Below are 13,205 nucleotides of genomic sequence, written 5' to 3'. Positions count from 1 at the left end.
TTTTGCCAGCTGCATTGTACGTCTTCGCAATTGCTGCCACTATCCAAGAACTCAACGTCTTCTTAGATGGAGTTTTCCCCTTTCTGAAACCGCCAGGAATCACAAACAAATGATCCGACTTTCTCCATGATTTTGTTCTATCCAGGTATATTGTGAGGGCTCTGACCAAATCCAGTTTATGCCATTGTCTCTCCTTTTCTGACTTTGGCGAGGGACAAAATGAAGGAAGTGTAACTTCTAAATCCATATGGAAGTCAGATATCACTTTTGGAAGAAATTTGAAAGTAGGTCTCAAAACCACTTTGTTTTCATAAATTACAGTGAATGGCTCCAGAGCTGATAATGCTGCCAGCTCGCCCACTCTGCATGCTGACGTCACGGCAACTAGAAAAACAACCTTAAGTGTAAGATTCCATAAGGAAACGTCCTCTAAAGGCTCAAAAGGTGGCTTCGTCAAACTGTCTAGGACAAACGGAAGATCCCAGGGAGGCGAAAAGCTTCGGATCCGTGGTTTTACCCTCTTAAAGGCATTGAAGAATCTCAGGACCAACGGATCTACCGCCCAAGTTTTTCCTGAGAGTGCTGAAATAGCCGACACCTGCACTTTGAGGGTACTTAAATGAAGGCCTCTCTCATATCCAGCGAACAAAAAATCGACCACCATAGATGCTGAAGGACAACCTGGGTCTCGCCCTTCTGCCACCATAGATCTCACAAATGTCTCCCAGATCTTATAGTATTGTGTAGATGTAGATCTTTTCCTTGCATTCAACAGAAAATCTACTAACTTCTCTTTGCACACTAGTTTTCTCAGTCTCCCCCTCTCAAACTCCAGGCCGTCAAGCAAAGGTGATCTTCCTTGTGAAACTGAACTAGTCCCTGGGACAACCAACCTGGGAACCTCGGAATCTGCTTGGGCTGTCCTAAGGACAGTCTGTGTAGAAGAGGAAACCAAGGTCTTCTTGGCCAGTATGGTGCTATTACTATAGCATTGGCCTTTTCTCGCTCTATTTTCTTTAGGACCTTCCAGACCAGGGGAATTGGAGGGAACACAAAGATAAGTTCTCTTGACCAGTCCTGCCTTAGACCATCTACGGCTTCTGCTTCTGTGCATGGGAATCTGGAAAAAAACCTTCTGCACTTCCTGTTGTGAATGGTAGCCATGGCATCTATATCCGGTACTCCCCAAGTATCTACCAGATCTTGAAAGATATCGTCGTGAAGACTCCACTCTCCCGGATCCACGCGACTTCGACTTAGAAAATCTGCTTTTTGGTTTTCTATTCCTGGAAGATGTACTGCAGTGATATTTTCTAGGCAAGACTCTGCCCACTGAAAAATTGGTTTTACTTCCTCCGACAAGACCAGGCTTCTTGTACCTCCTTGCTTCTGCACATAGGCCACTGCTGTGGTATTGTCGGAAAACACCTTTACACTTCTTCCTTTCAGATGGTCTGCCAAGGCTAAAAGCGCCTCTTTTATTGCCTTTAACTCTATGACATTTGAGGAGACGTGACTCCCAAGAACCTTGAACGCATACATCTCCTATGTAGGCTCCCCAGCCGACTCCTGATGCATCTGTTGTAATTGTTATCCAGTCTGGCTCCTCTAGTGGGGTACCTCTTCCCAAATTCTCTGGAACACACCACCAATTTAGGACGTTTTTTAATTCTTCAGACAGAGTCAATTTTTCTCGTAGGTTTTCTTGAGGATTTTTCACTTTCCTGAGCACAAAATTTTGTAATGGTCTTGAATGCCACCTTGACCATTTTACGATCTGGATCGTTGAGGACATCAATCCCATGATCTTCAAACACTGGCGCACTGAGACTACTTCCTGACTTCTGAAGTCTTCTATCGCCTGAATAATCTTCCTTTGTTTTAGAAGAGGAAGACTTACCAAATTCCTTTGTGTCTGGAAAAGAGCCCCTAAAAAGACGAGAGACTTTGATGGAACTAGACTGCTCTTTTCCAAATTCACTATCCAGCCGTGTAGCTCTAGCGATAGGCCAAATGGGAGACATTTGAATTGCACATGTACCCCTCCCACTTCGAACCTCAGAAACTTTCTGTGGTCCTGACAAATTGGCACATGAAAATACGCATCCTTCAAGTCGATGTTGGTAAACCAATCCCCAACCGAGATCGCCTGTATCACTGATGCTAGGGACTCCATCTTGAATTTCTTTTTTTGTAGAAATTTGTTTAGCCTCCTCATGTCTAATACTGGCCTCATAGCGCCTGAAGCCTTCTTTACTAGGAACAATCTTGAATAAAACCCCCTTCTTTGTTCGAAAGGAGGAACGACTTCTATTGCCTCGGAAGCAAATAGCTGATCCATGTACTCCTGGAACAGACCTTGCGCTTCTTCTGACTCCTGCAAAGATGAAGTTACAAAATAATCTTCTTTGGGAATTTTTGAAAACTCTAAACAAAAACCTCTTTCTATTGTATCGCATACCCAGCGATCCTGAATGTTTCTGGCCCAGACCTGAGCGAATAGCGCCAATCTGCCTCCTACTTTCGTCTGAGCCAAGACACCCTCATTGCTGCTGAGCCGTTGAGCCTGAGGTGGAGAAACCTCTCGATCTCCTGAAATTGCCTCTTGAGCTTTGACGGCCCGATCTCCAGGACGACTGTCTGTTAAATTCTTTCCCTGGCTTATATTGTTTGGATGTTCTAAATGATCTCTCCTTCTCTCTGTGAAAAGATGTATCAAACCTCATCCTTTTGTTTCTTCCTTCCTGAGGAAGGAACACACTTTTTCCTCCAGATACTTTCTTGATGATTGTATCCAATCTCTCTCCAAACAACATTTCTCCCTCAAATGGCAGTTGGCATAAGTTGGATTTTGAGGCTGCATCTGCTGCCCAGGGTTTAAGCCACAACGCTCTCCTTGCTGCCACCGATAGTGCCATAGATCTTGCCATAAAGTGGACTAGATCAATAGAAGCTTCTGACATAAAATCAACCGCCAACTTACAGTCAGCCAGCATTTCCAACACTTTAGGTCTTTTTACATTAGACGAGATTGCTTCTTCTACCTCAGCTAGCCACAGTTTTAAGGCTCGCGAAACTGAAGTGAGTGCCACTGCCGGTCTACAGGCTGCTCCAAAAGATTTTTTAAGATTAAATTCAATCTTTTTCTCCATCGGTTCTCTGAAAGCTGCCGCATCATCCACCGGTAAGGTGGTCTTTCTTGCCAGTCTCACAACCGCTGCATCCACCTTAGGGGATGAATCCCAAAATTTCGAATCCTCTTCTGCAAATGGATATTTCTTAAGAAATTTTCCTGCAGTCTGAGGTCTTTTTTCTGTTTTTTTCCATTCTGCCATAATAATATCTTTAATTGAGGCGTGAACTGGAAAGCATACCGACCTCTTCTTCAGAGACGGGAACAACTTATCAGCTGAAGATAATTTGGCAGGTTCCATGGGGAAGGTCAGCGTCTGCCTAACTGCTTTTATCAGAGGCTCGATCACTGCCAGATCAAAATTGGAGTCCTCCTCCATGTCAATCTCCCCTTCTTCCGAACCTAAAGGAGAATCTAATTCTGAATCTTCCGAAAGTTCTCCCTCTGAAACCTCAGAAAGGGAATCTATTTGTCTGGAGTAACCATGTCTTGCCCTCTTTTTAGAAGTTGCTACTTCCTGAAAACCTTGCACCACCGCTTGCTTAATGACCGCAGCCAAAGATTCAGCAAAAGCTTGATTTTCAAGAGAAGCTGACACTCCTGGTTCACCTGGAGCTTGAACTGATGTAGCCTTTTCTGGCGTTTTATCTTTCTTCTCAGTGGCAGGAAGGCTGTGTAATTATATAGAAAAAACAAATATTAACCTCCTGCACAATTCTCTCTCTCTCTTAGCACACAGGCATTAGGACACGTCTCACCTTTTCCCTTTGGGGTGAGGTGGTTTGCCCGGCATTCCCGACTCCATAGAGGTGCTGTATCAGCAGAATAAACAGGTTCCTGCAGGACCCAGCATCACAAGTAGCAAAGAAACTTTTTAAAGAAGGGCATCCCTGCCTACCTGAACGCACTAAAATACTGTTTGGCGCATCTCAGGCGCGAAAACCCCCACTTCCGGTTCGCCATGCTGCCAGAATCCAAAATGGCGCCTGAGGTACTTCCGCCCATACAGCGCTCCGCATCCAGCCTAGTGTAGGAAACTCTCGCGGTAGTTGTGACGTCACTTCCGGTTTCGGCGCCACACTGCGCAACACCTCCTTCGCCTCCCTAACCCGCATACTACGGGAGGTACGGCTGGACACAGGATGCCTCCACGCAAACGCCTGGTCCCTCCCTTGCTAACCCCAACTCAGGGGGAGCTACTGGGACTTCAGCTACTGTAAGGGGGAACCGAGAGAGAGAGCAGAGAGCCCCCTTACTGCTGGGAATCATCCACCTGCACCATCAGCCCGTGGACAGGAAAAAAAGACAGTGAGTATAAGGGGGCGGGCGCTTTTAATTGCTTGGGGAGGATCCTGTCCATTGGCCTGGTGAGTGGATTTAACCCATTGGTGAATGGCTGCCATTGGTGAATGGCTGCCATGGGTGACTAGGAAAAAATAGTTATTTTTAAATAATTAACATGTAAGGCATGGGCACTTTTTTTTTGCGTTTTTGCGAACCGTTTATAAAAAGACTGACCGCTGCGTAAATAAACTAGCATAGTGTGCTGTTGGGAAGCTTGAAAACACGCTGCCAGGATTGTGTGTATTTACGCAGCGGTCGGTCTTTTTTAAAAACCACCTGCAAAAACGCAGCATAAAAACATGTGAGCATGCCCGTAATGTACTGTTGTGCTGCACTGGTGCAACTGGTGTGTTTGCTTCGGAAACATTATTATAGTTTATATAAACAAGCTGCTGTGTAGCCATGGGGGCAGCCATTCAAGCTGTAAAAAAGGAGAAAAGGCACAGGATACACAGCAGATAACATACAAGCTCTTTTGTATACAATGGAATTCTTCTGCACTTATATGTTATCTGCTGTGTATCCTGTGCCTTTTCTCCTTTTTTACAGATGAATGGCTGCCCCCATGGCTACACAGCAGCTTGTTTATATAAACTATAATTGTGTTTGTGAAACAAACACACCAGTTTCACCAGTGCAGGGTAACGGTACATTATATTGTCATTCCTTTCATTTTTTGGTGTTACTGTTCCTTTAGGTGTGAATAATGTCTCTACTTTATAGCTGTGAGAAGGCAACACAGAATGAGCTCCATGCTGGAATCAGTAGCTTTGGGTGACACTGTACATAATTGGTAGTTAATTTACTTTGAAAGAAGACAGCAGTCCATCAAGTTCAACCCTCCAATTTAGCTGCAATGTCTTCTCTCTTCTTTGTTATGTAACAATTTCCTTCTCAACCACAGAAACTGCGTCAGGACATTCTTCTGATGAAGCCATATTTCATCATATGCAAGGAAGCCATGGAATATCAGCTTCTTCTCCAGGTCAGAGAAAATATAGACCTTTTACTTACGTATATTTGTCTTTGCAGCAATAGATATAAGAATGAAAGTGTTAGTTAATGCTAGTTAACTGTGGGCTATGCTGTACTGGGCAGTGTTTTTATAAATACAGTCTCTCTCTCTGCAACTCCACTGTCCACTCATACACTGCATTTTGAAATCTTGATAAGCAGAACATTTGATTATTATGCCTACTGCTTAAATCACATGAAAGGTGCCAGACAGAAGAGAAATGTAGAAAGAATCAAGGACTGATACAACATGTTTTCAGTTGTATGTGCAAAAGCTCAAAGCACTGGCATATAGTGAAATAGAAAATAATGTAGGATAGGGAAAGGCAAGATTTGTCAGTTCAGTTGCAGAAGTACAACTCCAAGAATGGCATTTGTTGAGAATGGGTTCATTTACAAACACAAGTGCAAGCACTAGCTACTACTGAGCAGTAGAAGAACTTGAGCACATACATGATCCTGGCAAAGTATGATGTGCAACACAATTTACCAAACAAAAAACGGCAAGTGAAGCGGGACAAATCCCTGCATGTTTATTACATCAGTAGAGTAACATCATCAATGTCTCCCTTAATCATAAACGTTTCAGAGACTAACCCCTAATCAAAAGCAGGAAGTTGTGTTCTGGCTATTATGTTAGGGATCCAGTCAGTCCAGCCTTTATACATTACATTTTTGGCTAACTAACTATATTAGAAACATTTTTTATTTTGCACAGCCTATCTCTTCACCCAGTTTTTATTTTCACACTGAACTGTTCCTTTAAGGCACATGCAATATATGTTGCAATATATAGGGGTTATGACCCCTAGGGGTGCAATTGCAAGAGCTCGGTATGGATCTGACCCAATGCAGCCTGTGCCTCCTGCAGCTCAGTACTTCACGCTTCTAAATGACATGCAAGCTAGAAGCGGGGGCGGCCACCCCACCTGCCCTTCACCAATACAGTTTTAGGAAAGGCAGGTCCCTGAAAAAGAGTTCATAGGCCTATAGCTATTTGCACAATACCCATGCAGTGGGCATACTGCAGAAAATGGTTCATTGTGTTGGGCATTGTAAATGAGCCCTATAGTCTAAACTTGGCACACATAATCATAGCATTAACTTCTAAGTCTAAGCCACACTGCCCATGTTTTCATCAACAAAGAACAATATAAAGATTACTGTGGCATCTAGTAAATATACAGCATCTGTTTAATTTGTGGGAGAAGCAGGATTAGTAATTCATTGAAAGGCATACAGTCAACTGTAGATCCTCGTGACCTTGGGTCTTCCAGAGCTGTAGACACACACATGATATACTTGTGTCTACAGCTTCATATAACCGGTAGCACTAAATGATAACACAACTGTACTTATAGACGGTACATAGTTTGAGACTAGTGTGTTTAACCTTTCATTTTGCTGAAGATATTTTTTTCTTTTCCTTTTAGGGACTGTTATTATGAAAACTCCACCAGCTGTCCACGGTGCATGAGACTCAGCCTAAGGAAACAGACGCAGAATCCTGGAGCGGAGCCGTAGCTGAGCACCTTCATTACGATGGACTTGTATATCACATCAGGACAGGATTTGACCCTGAGCTTGAACAATCAGCCTCTATACATTGACTAAAAAGCAAGTCAGGCATGCACTACATGTACCACTTACTGTAATTGACTTCATGTATTTTCTTGTGCCTGGGAGACCAACAGCACATTCCAAAATGCTGTACAGCTACTAGATGCTAACCTACTGCAACATTCGGACATTTCTAGTTGCATTCCAGGAAACGGAGGAGTCGGTGATGATTATTCCTATACAGATCTCCTATGGTGCCTTATTAGTACATGGAGAGAATTACATCTGTATCTTTCTGGGAAACGTAGCGCCTGGATGTTCTTGTCCTTTATCAATGACTTTACTCTTGGACCTGCTCTCTTGACTTGAAGGTTTGGAGCCTGTTGCACAGTGTGATGCGACCGTGATCACAAACTCTGTAGAGCTGCGGTGACTGGAAAAAGAGGATGTAGAATATATTTATATGTTACAGAATTATACATTGCAGAGAGAGCTCTTCTTTTAACTTTTTTTAATAAAACTGCTCAGTATTTATTGACAGGGGCCATGAAGTCTCTGTATGACCCTGAGCGGAAATAAGAAATGATATTGGGAAACCATAAAAAGAATGTTAAGTGGTTGCACTTTTTGACCTATTTCTGCTGCTACATAAAAAGTAATAAACGCCTCCTGAACCAATGAAAAGATTTTGTGCTCTGTGATTCTTCAAACTTGCCTAAGATTTGCAGGTATCAAATATTACAAAGTGTGATATGTTTATAAATAAAGTCCTGGGGCCAGGTGAGTGTGTTGTTTGTATCAACACTGAAAGGTTTTTGTTGATTACAGGAGAAACAAGGCCTTTGAGAAAAGCCTGTAATGTTTCTATGTCATTACTTGCCTTTTCATACAAAGTCCTTTAATAGAACTGGTATTTTTGGCTACTTTTAGGCTTCATTTACCTTCTTTGTGATCAATACAAAAAACTCCATGATATTACTACCTAAGGGCTTTTTGACACAGAAGTGTGATCTGATTTGGTAGGTCCCATATTGGTTTCTGACCACCTGCAATACACTTGGACCCAAAGATATTCTATGGCAGTGGTTTATAAACTGTGAGGACGGCCCAGGGGATCCTAGAGCTGCGGCTGGTGGGATCCAGTCTGAAGGCCGGCTGGGGTAAGACTTGTTGTCTAGGATACTCATGTGAACTTAAAGGGGTTGTTCACCTTCCAAACACGGTTTAAGATTGTTCCCCAGAAATAAAGACTTTTTTCAATTACTTTCCATTATTTATTTTTTTACTGTTTTTCCAGAATCTAAGTTTAAAATTGAATGTCCCTGTCTCTGGTGTTAGAGTCTGGCAGCGCAGTAATTCTGTTGCAGACTCTAAACTGTTAACATTTTGCAACATTCAGTTGATACATTTCTCAGCAGCATCTCTGGAGTATTAGCAACTATTGTATCAATTCTAATAGCTGCTTGTAATGAAACCCAGAGATTCTGTTCAGCAGGGACAAAGATAATAAATGTATCAACTAAATGTATCCATGTAGAACAGTTTATAGGGTCGGTGACCCCCCCTCCCAGGGCTGTTCAGATGCTGAAAAAAGACACTTGACACTTCAATATTAGAAAAAAACGGTGACACATAGAAAATAGAAAGTCATTGGAAAAAGTCATTATTTCTGGTGATCTATCTGAAAACAACTAGTTGTTTGAAGGTGAACCACCCCTTTAACAGGACATTTGATCTCCTTTAATGGCCACTATGTGTGAAATATTTTAGGCAAATGTTTATGCTAATTTAGTCTTTATCATATTAACTGCAATCCTATGCAATTCTGTGTGGCAGTTTTGTAATCCATGGACCATAATAAGGTTTAGTCTGAGTATCATATACTTATGTTAGTCTTAATACAGTACCAGAAGCATTAACTGTTTGGGATTTTTTCAGTGTGATGCTCAAATTCAAAGCTCTTAATTGCATTAAGCCCATATCGCCCTAAAATATTTATTCTCTGAATCATTACAGAATTGCTGAATAATGTAGCCATGAGATGTGTAAAAAAAAGTCTCCTTTGTCATTTGTCTCCCACTGCTGTAACATAGATTCCATGTAGATATTGACATATAAGGTGTCCATTCAGTGGGTGATACTCTTCAGGCCAGAGGACAGGACAGATACCATATGAGTAGTCACATACATGTATGGCCACCTTACATTGCTCCATTTGTTCTGGAGGACAAGCCAAATGATTGACACAGCTGGAAGTGAAGAAGAGCTGCCTATGAAGCTCTGCAGTATATACCCCCACTACTACCAATCACTGGCTGAATCTGGCCATGCATGGACCGAGCTTCAAAATATTTAACCTATTGGCCTACAAGCTTATTTCAGAACAGTTTGGCCACATAGTGTGTAGTTTCCTGTGACCTCCTTTAAGACAGGAAAAAGTCATATAAATTCAATATACACATTTATTGTTTGATGTACGATAAATTATTCTATTCAATGTAAATGTTGTTGACGCCAGTATTTAGTGAGGGCTTATTAAATATGAGTAAGTAGGCCTTCCGGTCACAATACTGATATTTATATTTGTTTTGAGAGGTACTGGCCTTGGTATGCAGCTGATGAAACTGACTGGTGGCATTACCAATAAAAATAGATCATACTGGGTAATGATTGAGCTATCAGCACATTGGCTGTTCTTATCTACATTGAGCTATCAGCACCAACAACAAGTATCACCCTGTTGAAGTTTACTAAATGTTAAAAAATTTCAGCATCCAGACACCTGCCATTGTCTGTGTGGGAAGCATAATATATCTGTGGTTAGGGATGGGCGAATTTGACCAATTTTGTTAAAAAATCGACGCTCACGAAATGTCTCCAACGCCCATAAAGTCTGTGGGTGTCAAAAAAATGTTGTAACGCACGGTGAAATTTTTTTAACGCGTGGCTTTTTTTTTTTGGACTGGACGCATGACTCCATACAAGTCTATAGGCGTAATTTCCGCGTCGAAACAAGGCGAAAATATTTGCCCATCCCTATCTGTGGCTATTCTCCCAAATTATGGATATCAAGTTTACTACATGTTAAAAAGTTTCAGCATCCAGACACCTGCCATCATCTGTGTAGGAAGCATAATATATCTGTATGTGGGTTTTTTGTACATTTTTACTATATTTTGTATCTATATTTTTTGTCATTCCTGATTCTCTTTTTAGCTCAAACATAAAGATACCATCAAAGGATGCCAGCAATGATATCTCCCTGTATTAAGCTTAATTAGGCAAAAAAAGCCCCTCACATTTGCCTATAGCCTGTACAGAGATAACCTGAACCAATGGCAGCATAGGTATCTCCCTTTACAAGACACAATTCAGAAAGGATGCTGAATAGCCACTAGAATTCAGAATTGAATTCGGTATGAGTTGAGGGAAAGGGTTTATGAACAGTATGGCAGAATCAATCCCTGATGCTGCTTGACTACAACTCCCATCAAGCTTTTATTTTTCATAATACATGGGAATTGTAGTACAGTAGCACCTGGGTATCCCACATTTTTAAGGTAATATGGAGGAGATACAGTCACTGAAGGGTACTGTGACCATATTAAAGCACAAGGCTGCAGGCTGTGTTATACAGGGAACTCTGGGTATCACAAGGGATAATGTATCACATGTACTATAAAGGATAATTTCCCCCCAACTGTAAAATATAAGAATATTAGAGGTCATTGAAGGGTTCTGTGACAATATAAAGGCACAAGGCTGCAGGCTGAGTTATAAAGTCACTATTGTATTGGACCAGAATATCTGTGACTGTTTTATTTCATTACATTAATAGTGTATATAAAACTAATCTCTCATTCCTTTTGCCAGCCGTTGTTCATCTGCATGTACCCCCTTTCGGAAGACATCTTGGGTTTGAAGAGCCTCAGTCCTGCTAAGGTTTTCTCCACAGCTTCTAGTTGAAAAGATTTTCTAACCATATTTTGCCCTCGCTGAACATCTCCTACACCTACACTCCTAAAGGAGAGACAAAAGAAATGTAACATTAGACTGATCCACCAGAACAGAGATCTGGGCTTAACACTGACCCTCACTTCAGAATTCATCAGCCGGCATATACACACTAAAGGAAGAGAGACAGATACAGGCTAACAGACAAGAGAACAAAAGAAAACTAGATAAACATTGACATGCAGATTCAGGGTCAGACTGGAGTAATGGGGGCCCACCGGGACTGCCACATGAAGACCCCTCCAGGCAGTCATGGGGGGCCCCCTCCCGGCTTCCCTCTGCGCGAACGCCGGTGTGGCGTGGGCCTGCGCGAATGCCTTTGCACAGCATGCTTGTGTAGAGGAAAGCAGCAACAAAAGTTTTTCTTAAGGGGGTGCCCGATCAGGAGAACATGGTTCGGCCGGCCCAGTGCGGCACTGTGTTCCATTATGCTGGTGGTCGTTAAAGAAAAGAAACAAACCCTTAATAAAAAAAAACCCTACCCTACATAGACCCCCCTCCCCCCAGCCTATCTGCCCCCCTGGCAAATGCCCCTTACTCTTTACTTACCCCTCCGTGCAGATTCTTTCCAGCGGAGTTTACAGGCACCATCTTCAGCTGCTTCAGTAATCGTTGGAATGAGACCAGCAATTCACCAATTTTCATGAGTTTCGGCGCATGCGCAGTTGTCGCCAAACAGAAATTTGCTCCAACTGTGCATGCACCATTTCACCAGTCTCATTACGAAGATTACTGAAGAGAAAAAGATGGCACCCGTGAACTCCGCTGGACAGAATCTGCATGGAGGGGTAAGTAAAGAGTTAGGGGAATTAGCCCAGGGGGGCAGCTAGTCTGGGGGGGTTGGAGGTCTATGTAGGGTTGGGGGTTTTTTTTTCATTAAGGGTTTGTTTCTCCTATAATAAGTTTGGGGATAAAGCTGAAGATGTGCTTCTAGGACAGGAAATATTTGTCTGGGATGCTCTACTGTTTTACTGGATAGACGGACAAACAGATAGATGAATAGAGATACCTTGGAGTTGGGAAAGCTGTAAGTGTTGCAGAACGTGGGGCAGTAGATAACAATATACATACCCTGTTGTCATTGGGCGTGGGGAGCAGAGGCTTCTTTGAGGCTGCAAGGAAAACATATAGCAGCAGTGAGTTACAGAGAGACAAGTACAGGAATTGCTTAGTAATACCAGTAATTCAATCATGGGCTTCAAGTGAGATATTCCAGTGGGGATGCTGGGAGTTGAAATTCTACAGTTGAAATTTTACAGCATTGCATTAAAGAGCCCATCCCTGATGTAATAATTTACATGTAATCAATACATTTAGGGATTTCTTTAAAATGAAAAGTTTCCATTACAATTAGCAAGTCACTGGACTTTAGTGAGTTGCATGTGTGAATGTGACAGGGACATTACATTGTAAGCTCTACTGGGGCAGGAACTGATGGGAATGATGTATAATCTCTGTTATGAGCTGCAGAATATATCATACTATATACATATTAATCTTGACCGGCATAAATTCTTATAGATCATAGTCATAGAAACAGTGTTTGGGGATAAAGATGAAGGAAGGTTCACAAACTAATCTCTCCCATGGCCTCTGTACTTTCCTGTGTCCCCAGGGGTCTGCTGTCTGATTAAAGAGTCTCCCCAGCGCACAGTGATTGAATCCATGGCTGATGAATGAAAGGACCCTACAGATATGGCAGCACAGTAACTGCACTGACTCAATAGGCCATAAATAAAAAGCAATGCTCTGCTTAAATAATAACCTTTGTATATACTGCACATCTAAACAGAAATAACTGCCATATAAACCCCACTCATCAACAGGGTACACTTCCCCTTTAAGAGCAGGGAACAGAGGTGACTTAACAACTAGGGGTTTGACAGTTGGTTTAGTCCGTTGGTTGGCATTGCAGCGAGAGGTAAGTGTATATTTCCTCTGAGATTTTTTGTCAAATAATGCTCATTTTAGCTATAAAAAAGAGGGAAAACAGTTTGGTGATGGGTCCCAGGCTAACAGGTATTGATACTCTCACTGATTTTAGGCAATTTGGAGAATTTTCCTCTAAAATGGATAAAATCATTTATTTTTATGCCCAGTATTGACAAGCTCCTTAGAGTTTTGTCCCTCTGCCCTGCTC

The sequence above is a fragment of the Xenopus laevis genome, chromosome 4L, assembly GCF_017654675.1.
Source record: "Xenopus laevis strain J_2021 chromosome 4L, Xenopus_laevis_v10.1, whole genome shotgun sequence".
NCBI lineage: Eukaryota > Metazoa > Chordata > Amphibia > Anura > Pipidae > Xenopus > Xenopus laevis.
The sequence above is the reverse complement of the archived record's forward strand: the minus strand, read 5'-3'. Positions refer to the sequence as shown.